Here is an 11962-nt window from a genome sequence, read left to right as displayed (position 1 = left end):
TGACTGGCTAGACCATTGAGCTTTTGGCTGGACCAGCGCCAACTGAGTGGCCGTTTCTCTAGCAGTGTAAAAGAAACCATTTGAATTTCAAAAGATTCGCCTATAGTAAATACAATACTAAAGAGACATTATCATGAGAATATAACATAACAGAATATGATTAATTATATAGTACATCAGATGTGTGCTGTGTTTACAATTCTTTAATGGCACAACCTAACAACTCTGAATCTGAGTGTAGGACTATATAAATAGCCTAAGGATAATACAAATTTCACATTTATTAAATCTATCATCTTCAGTCATAGCATATGAAAATAAGAAGCCCCCTAAAAGCCACTCAACTTGTAAGGTGGTTACTGATGATACCACTGACAATTTAGCAATGCAATCTAAATATTCTCTGAATATGTTCGATCTGAAACCTGGATTCGACTTGCATCAAAAACGTTGAGAGATCTCGAGTCCCTTCAAAGACTGAGTAAATATGCTGTTTCTGGAGAGCACAGCTGAGGTTTGAAAATAGACAGGTAAAATCTGCAAAACCTTTGGCCAGGTATAATAATGAGCAAACAGGAGACTCTTTATTTTTTAAATCTTTTTCAGTCTAATTGAGAAAGAGAAAAAAACACAAGCCCCTAATCTACAGAGCACACAGTGTCCTTTCATGAGTGTGCAGGGAGATACCTTTATTTGTCCATTCCTATCATGGAAAAGAGGTTTTAAGCTCGGCTGGGTCTGAGCGAGAAGATTAGATGAAACCAGAGTGTTTTAAACCTCTTTAGGGGCCATGGATTAAGTCTGGGTGATGGCTACATTGAGCCATTCCCCTGCACTCCTCAATGAAACAATAAAGAATACAAGATCACAGCTGTTCGGTCAAATATACTGTTAGGGACCAAAGAAGAATTTGGCATGAAGAATAATTCACATTATATATTCAAGTACAGTGTGACGTATTGTCCTTATGAGGGCTTGGAAATATGCCTCCTACCACACATTATCGTGTATTATTATTTTACATCAACTACAGCTGAAAAACCAAAAAGAAGTGGGAGAGAAAGAATCACTTAATCTACCTATAGCTAATGCGATGGGAGGGAGGAGGAGGAAATGCAGACGGTTGATGGAGGTGAGGAGGAGGAGGGGAGAGGGGGAAGGAGGGGTGTCTCTGGTTAAATCAATTACAGCTAATGGAGGTGGCAGGATTATGACCCTTCAGTGGGGGGGCCACAGGAACTTGTCTGCTGACTGGCCTGGTCAAATGCCATGCCCTACAACATCATCAATTATTGGTGGCTGTGTCTCAGTTTACCCCGTTTGGATGACAATGTCGGCCAGTCCAGTGCACCTGGGTGCCGGTGCCCTGGTCTCCCTGGGTCCAAGGAGGGAGGGGGGGGTACTATGATCACTATTATCCATCCAACCAAGAGAGAAGGGTAAGGAAATCCCTGGACTCTCACATTCTCCCTCGCTTCTCCGCAGGACAAAGCAGGTCATTTTACAGCTCATCACCAAATTAGAAAGGCTTTAGGTTGGCCAGCCCAGCCGGGTCCTGTTTTTGGTTGGAACTGACCATGCAGCCAAACCGTAGATAGAAATAGAATCAGTCTACTGTCACTCACTCAGAATAGTCTTCTCTCTCACCACAGAGGAGATACACCGACCATCCAGTGCAAAACACTCAACAAACAATACTGCAGCTTTAGTTCATGGATGCATACCATACAGTAATGGATACATACAGTGGAAACTGGAACATTGACATCAAATCTATAGGAAACATGTTTATTGCTTGTATTGTGTGTAATACCTGTTATTATTGAACTCAATTATATATTTTTGTGGACAGCAAAAAAACTAAAAACCAAGTGTCTGACCCAGGAACAAGACAATTGAGATATCAGACAGTTGTTCCTTTTAGATAATGCAGCTAAAAGCAACAACTCTTAGTGGTCCATCAGACACTATCTGTCTAACCCTGTCTAACATGCTGCACCATGCTTTCTAACCCTGTCTACCATGCTGCACCATGCTGTCTAACATGCTGCACCATGCTGTCTAACATGCTGCACCATGCTTTCTAACCCTGTCTACCATGCTGCACCATGCTGTCTAACATGCTGCACCATGCTGTCTAACATGCTGCACCATGCTTTCTAACCCTGTCTACCATGCTGCACCATGCTTTCTAACCCTATGCTGCACCATGCTGTCTACCATGCTGCACCATGCTTTCTAACCCTGTCTACCATGCTGCACCATGCTGTCTAACATGCTGCACCATGCTGTCTAACATGCTGCACCATGCTTTCTAACCCTGTCTACCATGCTGCACCATGCTTTCTAACCCTATGCTGCACCATGCTGTCTACCATGCTGCACCATGCTGTCTAACCCCGTCTACCATGCTGCACCATGCTGTCTAACATGCTGCACCATGCTTTCTAACCCTGTCTACCATGCTGCACCATGCTGTCTAACCCCGTCTACCATGCTGCACCATGCTGTCTAACATGCTGCACCATGCTTTCTAACCCTGTCTACCATGCTGCACCATGCTTTCTAACCCTATGCTGCACCATGCTGTCTACCATGCTGCACCATGCTGTCTAACCCCGTCTACCATGCTGCACCATGCTGTCTAACATGCTGCACCATGCTTTCTAACCCTGTCTACCATGCTGCACCATGCTTTCTAACCCTATGCTGCACCATGCTGTCTACCATGCTGCACCATGCTGTCTAACCCCGTCTACCATGCTGCACCATGCTGTCTAACATGCTGCACCATGCTTTCTAACCCTGTCTACCATGCTGCACCATGCCGTCTAACCCTGTCTACCATGCTGCGCCATGCTGTCTTTCCTCTGGTTCAGAGCCCTTAATGACAGTACGGATCCTTTACTGACAGCGGAGCAGACTCTCACAGAACTGCAGCCAGCTAGGGCTACATCTGCATGGCTGTGGGAACTGGCAAGGCCTTTCAACAGCAGCCACAGCATAAGCTGTCCATTACAACTACCACGAAATGGCAACCTCAATAAGTTCATCTTTATATCCAGCTAAACCTCGAGCATTCTCCTTTTTTTTTAGGTGTATCATGTTGTCAGGTAAACTTAGTGATGGAAATACCTAAAGAATAGTAGTAGAGGTATTAGGATAATGTGGAGAGTGCTGTGGTGTGTTAAGATATTGGACCACCTGTATCTACTGTCTACAAACCTTCAAAACACCTACAAACACCTGCCACTATAAGTCACCACCTTGCATTGCGCTCAAGAAATGTTCACAAAGGAATAATAAACTATGTACTTTGCGGTTATTGTCCATCATGTATCCAGTGGATGTGGTCAAGTCTGAAGTCAAACAAACCACTTTGAGGATTTGGGCTGGGCAGTAACTCTTTCAGAGGATTTTGGTCAATGGGCCACAGTCCAGATTCTTACCAAAATGTATATATTGTAAGACTAAAGTTTGAAGTTAAGCATTCAACATCCTGGTGAATCCAATGATTAATACTGTTCAAGGATGGGCTCTCATGCCCTGCCCACATGTCTGTAGAAGTGACAGTGCTGGTTGTGAGTAACACTAAAACTAGTGGGAGTTAATTTGACAATTTGAAGCGTAACAATTATTTTTCATTACACTAAAACTATAAAAATCTTACACAATGCTGGAGTTTTGTTCCGTAAGAAAATCTAGTGTGTGTGTGAGAGAGAGAGAGAAAGAGAGAGCGAGAAAGAGAAGGAGAGAATAGTGTGTGTGTGTGTGTGGGAGGTTTGGGATAGATGTGCACGACCAGGTATTGTGGAAAATGTGATACATGGGTTCTCCCAGCCCTGCTGTTTTTGTTGGACGTCAGAGCTGAGGTGAGGTGGGCTGTTGGCTCGGGGTGCGAGCGGAGAGATCTCAGGCCAGGGAGGGTGAGGAGAGATGGGTGAGGCCGGGGCACGGGGGAGGCAACCTAACACACTTTGAATGAAGACCCTGGCCTGTTCAGCTTGCACTGGGGGAGCACAACAGAACATAGCAGATGCACTGTCACAATCAGCACCACCACCATCAAGACATCCTCCCCTGGACTGGTCGAGAGGAGGGGGAGCACACAGTGCCTGAAGTTAATATTCTTATCAGGGCTTTGGATGGTGCAGCCCTGGCCGTTTCTCATGGTCTCATGGTCACTTACTGGAAGAGTCAGCCGCAGCAGGGAAAGCATGACTACCCGACTCCTGGAACCCCTCCATATTAACAGGGAAAGTTGGCATTTCTCCCCAAGTTCATGTCCTCTTGACTTTCCCATCCCATTCAGTAGCAGTGGCAGGGACGGAGAGATATTTTGTCACTGCCTAAAGGAGAGAGAGAGCCTAACACAACAGGATACTGTCCCAATAGTATAGGCCTCCACATAATGATCACCCTGCCTATACTCTGGCACTGAGCTCATTTGTCATAGAGTATGACACAGGGCCAAAGGGCTACATTACATACACTAATTACTGTAGTTATATATACACTGGCCTATGTGCATGGATCATGAGATTTGCCGCCCAGCCGTGAGACTGACGTCCCTATTATAGAACTGTCATGCTAAAACAGTGGGAGTCATTTCGGGTGGAGGTATACATTTGGAACATTCTTCTCTCGGGTTCCACAACAGCTACAGTGAGCTCCTAAAGTATTGTGACAGTGACAATTTTTATGTTGTTTTGGCTCTGTACTCAGCACTTTCGATTTGAAATGATACAATGACTATGAGTTTAAAGTGCAGACTGTCAGCTTTAATTTGAGGGTATTTTCATCCATATCGGGTGAACTACAGCACTTTTTGTACATAGTCCCGTCCTCCGTCCCCCCCATTTTAGGGGACCAAACATATTGGGACAAATTCACTTATATGTGTATTAAAGTAGTCAAAAGTTAAGTATTTGGTCCCATATTCCTAGCACGCAATGATTGCATCAAGCTTGTGACTCTACAAACTTGTTGGATGCATTTGCTGTTTGTTTTGGTAGTGTTTCAGATTATTTTGTGCCCAATAGAAATGAATGATAAATAATCTATTGTCATTTTATAGTCACTTTTATTGTAGATACAGTGGGGGAAAAAAGTATTTAGTCAGCCACCAATTGTGCAAGTTCTCCCACTTAAAAAGATGAGAGAGGCCTGTAATTTTCATCATAGGTACACGTCAACTATGACAGACAAAATGAGATTTTTTTTTCCAGAAAATCACATTGTAGGATTTTTAATGAATTTATTTGCAAATTATGGTGGAAAATAAGTATTTGGTCAATAACAAAAGTTTCTCAATACTTTGTTATATACCCTTTGTTGGCAATGACACAGGTCAAACATTTTCTGTAAGTCTTCACAAGGTTTTCACATACCGTTGCTGGTATTTTGGCCCATTCCTCCATGCAGATCTCCTCTAGAGCAGTGATGTTTTGGGGCGGTCGCTGGGCAACACAGACTTTCAACTCCCTCCAAAGATTTTCTATGGGGTTGAGATCTGGAGACTGGCTAGGCCACTCCAGGACCTTGAAATGCTTCTTACGAAGCCACTCCTTCGTTGCCCGGGCGGTGTGTTTGGGATCATTGTCATGCTGAAAGACCCAGCCACGTTTCATCTTCAATGCCCTTGCTGATGGAAGGAGGTTTTCACTCAAAATCTCACGATACATGGCCCCATTCATTCTTTCCTTTACACGGATCAGTCGTCCTGGTCCCTTTGCAGAAAAACAGCCCCAAAGCATGATGTTTCCACCCCCATGCTTCACAGTAGGTATGGTGTTCTTTGGATGCAACTCAGCATTCTTTGTCCTCCAAACACGACAAGTTGAGTTTTTACCAAAAAGTTCTATTTTGGTTTCATCTGACCATATGACATTCTCCCAATCCTCTTCTGGATCATCCAAATGCACTCTAGCAAACTTCAGACGGGACAGGTACTGGCTTAAGCAGGGGGACACGTCTGGCACTGCAGGATTTGAGTCCCTGGCGGCGTAGTGTGTTACTGATGGTAGGCTTTGTTACTTTGGTCCCAGCTCTCTGCAGGTCATTCACTAGGTCCCCCCGTGTGGTTCTGGGATTTTTGCTCACCGTTCTTGTGATCATTTTGACCCCACGGGGTGAGATCTTGCGTGGAGCCCCAGATCGAGGGAGATTATCAGTGGTCTTTTATGTCTTCCATTTCCTAATAATTGCTCCCACAGTTGATTTCTTCAAACCAAGCTGCTTACCTATTGCAGATTCAGTCTTTCCAGCCTGGTGCAGGTCTACAATTTTGTTTCTGGTGTCCTTTGACAGCTCTTTGGTCTTGGCCATAGTGGAGTTTGGAGTGTGACTGTTTGAGGTTGTGGACAGGTGTCTTTTATACTGATAACAAGTTCAAACAGGTGCCATTAATACAGGTAACGAGTGGAGGACAGAGGAGCCTCTTAAAGAAGAAGTTACAGGTCTGTGAGAGCCAGAAATCTTGCTTGTTTGTAGGTGACCAAATACTTATTTTCCACCATAATTTGCAAATAAATTCATAAAAAATCCTACAATGTGATTTTCTGGATTTTTTTTCTCTCAATTTGTCTGTCATAGTTGACGTGTACCTATGATGAAAATTACAGGCCTCTCTCATCTTTTTAAGTGGGAGAACTTGCACAATTGGTGGCTGACTAAATACTTTTTTTCCCCACTGTAAGAATATAATATGTTTCTAAAAACTTCTACATAAATATTGATGCTACCATGATTACGGATATTCCTGAATGAATCGTGAGTGAGAAAGTTAGAGGCATAAATATCATACCCCCCAAAAAATGCTAACCTCCCCTGTTATTGTAATGGTGGGTTAGCATGTCTTGGGCGTATGATATTAGTGCGTCTGTAACTTTCTCACTTATCATTATTCACGATTCAATACTAAACATTTGACTACTTTAATACACATTAAGTGAATTTGTCCCAATACTAAAATGGGGGGGGGGACTATGCACAGAAAGTGCTGTAATTTCTAAACGGTTCACCCAATATGGATGAAGATACCCTCATATTAGAGCTGACTGTCTATACATTAACCTCATAGTCATTGTATCATTTCAAATCCAAAGTGCTTGAGTACAGAGCCAAAACAACAACAAAAATTCACTGTCCCAATACTTTTGGAGCTGACTGTATAGTTATAGGGAGTGTTACAGCAGACACACACATACAGCCAAGACATGCCAGCCATCTCTCATAAGATCATTGCGACAAACAAACAAATTGCCATGGATAAAAAAGTACTGCTGAGTACCAGAACATAAACTAATTAGTGCATGGCAGTGTCTGTGTGTGTGTTTTTCATTTAAATGCCGGCAGGCGGTTGCACCATACACACAGACAGACAGAGCTTGAGCTGGCTAAATAGGAAAGAGGGCATAAATCAGGATCACAATCGACAGGCACCCTGGGGCTATCCCAGCATGCAATCTGTCAGTGTTGCACAACGAGCCCATCTCTGCAGCTCCGTCTTTTTCTGTCTGTGGTAGGAGAGACAGGACAGTCAGAGGAGAATGTAATCTTTTGGTTCTGCCAGTCAAGCTATCCCACCTCCCCTCTCTCCTCCCAGCTAAACCCCAAGCTAATGTTTTGGCGGTAAAGTGGGAAATAGTGTCATGGCGGGAGAAGATAAGTCCTTGATTTATGGTTATCTGTGTCAAATTGATAACAAGGGCCCCAGGGCAAACGCAGGCAGAAGAGATACATTTGGGAGGAAATTGTCATCTGGACATCACACTGCTGATGCTTTCCCTTTTCCCTTAATGGTTATAGGAAGCTAGGACCTTATAACAAGCTTATAATAGACTGCAAACTGACCACAAAAAGCCCAAACAGATATATTTGACTAAAACATAATTTCATACCTTGCTTACATTTGTATACTATCGCATACACTGAGTCTACAAAACATTAGGAACACCTTCCTAACCCCTTTTGCCCTCAGAACAGCCTCAATTCATCGGCGCATGGACTACACGGCGTCAAAAGCGTTCCACAGGGATGCTGGCCCATGTTGACTCCAATGCTTCTTACAGTTGTGTCAAGTTGGCTGGATGTCCTTTTGGTGGTAGACCATTCTTGATACACACGGGAAACTGTTGTGTGAAAAACCCAGCAGCATTGCAGTTCTTGACACACGGTGCGCCTGGCACCTACTACCATACCACGTTCAAAGGCACTTAAATCTTTTGTCTTGCCCATTCACCCTCAATGGCACACATACACAATCCATGTCTCAAGGCTTAAAAATCCTTCTTTAACATGTCTCCTCCCCTTCATCTACACTGATTGAAGTGGATTTAACAGGTGACATTAACAAGGGATCATAGCTTTCACCTGGTCAGTCTATGTCAGGGGTAGGTAACCCTGGTCCTGGAGTGCCACAGGCACTTAATGTTTTTGATTTAACCAACCTGGAAGACTAGGTGTTTTGAATTTAGGCAATCACTGAACTGAACAATTAGCCTAGTTGGAACAAAATCCTGCAGTACCTTCAGCACTCCAGGAGCAGGGTTTCCTACCTCTGGTCTATGTCATGGAAAGAGCAGATGTTCCTAATGTTTTGTACACTCAGTGTATATCTCTATTATGCATGGAAATACTTTGGATTTCCCAAATTAAAATCACTTGGAGCTGAATTGCTCGTGTTTTTACAGTCTGTTATGTCCAACAATAAAAAGTAAAAAGAAATTGCTCAGAAAACATGGGGAACCCTGCCTTGTATTAATCAAATCAGACGGCACCATTTTTTATTGTTTATTTTTTTATTTACGGATAGCCAGGGGCACACTCCAAAACTCAGACATAATTTACAAATGAGTGTTTAGTGAGTCCGCCAGATCAGAGGCAGTAGGAATGACCAGGGATGTTCTCTTGATAAGTGTGTGAATGGACCATTTTCCTGTCCTGCTAAGCATTCAAAATATAAGGCGTACTTTTGGGTGTCAGGAAAATTGTATGGAGTAAAAAGTACATTATTTTCTTTAGGAATGTAGTGAAATAAAAGTAAAAGTTGTAAAAAATATAAATAGACACCCCAAAAAACTACTTAAGTAGTACTTTAAAGTATGTTTACTTAAGTACTTTACACCACTGGTAATAAGGAAGGTTCTTGTGTGGCCAGACCTGACTAGATGATTTAGGAGTTGAGGTAGGTGATTATAATTACATCTTTTATTGACATCGGGAAGTCAAAGCCGGAAAAATGTCCGGAGACGCTGGAGACCTACGTAGGGTAGTGGTGGCTGGCTGGTGGGTGAACCAGTTTAGACAGAGAAACCTCAGACCATAATACATCTCTCTCTCTCATACAGAAACCCACTTCTCCTTCTTAGATAATGGCCTCTAGGAGCCATGTGTAATAAATTAAGTTCCATTCCAGAGTGTATCTGTCCTTATCTGAGCCCATTTCACAGCCTTCACCTCCACTAAGGAGAGCAGAACTACCACCAGGACCCCACTGTGTTCTGTCAAACTCAGTTTCCCCTCCACCTCAGACTCAGTTATAAGCAATGTCTTTCCCCAGCTGTAACAGAGGGAGGTGTCCGTGGTTAGATTCAAGGTGAAGGAGGGGTGACTTGTGGATGACCCTTTGCTGAGGCCTTCTATTGGGGTCATTCTTGAATTGTGGTGGGCTATTTAACTGAGCTTCAAGTTCCTCGGTGTCCAAATCGCTAAGGTCATAAAATGGTCCACACACGTGCAGTCATTAATAAGGAGGTTGAAAAGGTTTGGCATGGGTTCTCAAATCCTCAAAAAGTTCTACAGCTGCACCATTGAGAGCATCTTGACTGGCTGCATCACTGCTTGGTATGGCAACAGCACTGCCCTTGATCATATGGCGCCACAGAGGGTGGTGCGGACAGCACAGTACATCACTGGGGCCGAGCTCCCTGCCATCCAGGACCTCTATCAGGCGGTGTGAAAGAAAGGCCCGGAAAATCGTTAAATACTCAAGCCACCCAAGCCATAGACTGTTCTCTCTGCTTCTGCACGGCAAGCGGTACCAGTGCATCAAGTCTGACACCAACAGGATCCTGAACAGCTTCTATCCCCAAGCCATAAAACTGCTAAATAACTAACAAAAGGGGGTACGGGGTAGTCAATGTAATTGAGGTAATATGTACATGTAGGTAGGTGTAAAGTGACTATGCATAGATAATAAACAGAGTAGCAACAGCGTGTGTGAAGAGTGTGAAGGAACGTGAATGTATGTGTGTATGTGTTTTGTGTGTGTGCGTGTTGGAGTGTCTGTGTAGTACGTGTGGATCGATGCATCGATCCTGTGCAAGAGAGTCAGTGCAAAACATAATAATAGATAAGAATAAAATAAGGGGGTCAATACAAATAGTCCAGGTAGCCATTTGATTTACTGTTCAGCAGTCTTATGGCTTGGGGGTAGAAGCTGTTAAGGAGCCTTTTGGTCCCAGCCTTGGTGCTCCAGTAGTGCTTGCCGTGCAGTAGCAGAGAGAACAGTCTATGAATTGGGACCAAAAGGCTCCATCAAACTTAATGATGGTGTTGGAGTTGGGCGTGACCATGCAGTCGTGGGTGAACAGGGAGTACAGGAGGGGACTAAGCACGCACCCATGAGGGGCCCCCGCCTTGAGGGTCAGCGTGGCAAATGTGTTGTTGCCTACCCTCACCATCTGGGGGCAGCCCATCATGAAGTCCAGGATCCAGTTCCAGAGGGAGGTGTTCAGTCCCAGGGTCCTTAGCCTAGTGTTTAGCTTGGAGGGCACTATAGTGTTGAACGCTGAGCTGTAGTCAATGAACAGCATTCTCACATATGGGTTTACAATCATCATATATGCTGCTGCTACTCTGTTGATCATATATCCTGATGCCTAGTGACCTTACCCCTATACATACACATATATATATATATATATATATATATATATATATATACAAAAATATATGGACACCCCTTCAAATTAGTGGATTCGGCTATTTCAGTCACACCCGTTGCTGACAGCTGTATAAAATCTAGCACACAGCCATGCAATCTCCATAGACAAACATTGGCAGTAGAATGACCTTACTGAAGAGCTCAGTGACTTTCAACGTGGCACCGTCATAGGATGCTACTTTTCCAACAAGTCAGTTCGTAACATTTCCGCCCTGCTAGAGCTGCCCCGGTCAACTGTAAGCGCTGTTATTGAGAAGTGGAAAAGTCTAGGAGCAACAACGGCTCAGCTGTGAAGTGGTAGGCCACACAAGCTCACAGAACAGGACCGCCGAGTGCTGAAGCGCGTAGCACGTAACAATCAACTGTCCTCAGTTACAACACTCACTACCGAGTTCTAAACTGCCTCTGGAAGCAAAGTCAGCACAATAACTGTTTGTCGGGATCTTAATGAAATGGGTTTCCATGGCTGAGCAGCCACACACAAGCCTAAGATCACCATGCGCAATGCAAAGCGTCGGCAGGAGTGGTGTAAAGCTCGCTACCATTGGACTCTGGAGCAGTGGAAACACGTTCTCTGGAGTGATGAATCACGGTTCACCATCTAGCAGTCAGACGGACTAATCTGGGTTTGGCGGATGCCAGGAGAACGCTACCTGCCCCAATGCATAGTGCCAACTGTAAAGTTTGGTGGAGGAGGAATAATGGTCTGGGGCTGTTCTTTATGGTTCAGGGTAGACCCCTAAGTTCCAGTGAAGGGAAATCTTAACGCTACAGCATACAATGACATTCTAGACGATTCTGTGCTTCCAACTTTGTGGCAACAGTTTGGGGAATGCCCTTTCCTGTTTCAGCATGACAATGCCCCCGTGTACAAAGCGAGGTCCATACAGAAATGGTTTGTCGAGATCGGTGTGGAAGAACTTGATTGGCCTGCACAGAGCCCTGACCTCAACCCCATCAAACACCTTTGGGATGAATTGGAACGCCGACTGCGAGCCAGGCCTAATCGCCCAA

The sequence above is a fragment of the Coregonus clupeaformis genome, chromosome 16 (assembly GCF_020615455.1).
Source record: "Coregonus clupeaformis isolate EN_2021a chromosome 16, ASM2061545v1, whole genome shotgun sequence".
NCBI classification, from domain to species: domain Eukaryota; kingdom Metazoa; phylum Chordata; class Actinopteri; order Salmoniformes; family Salmonidae; genus Coregonus; species Coregonus clupeaformis.
Note: the sequence above shows the minus strand (reverse complement) of the source record.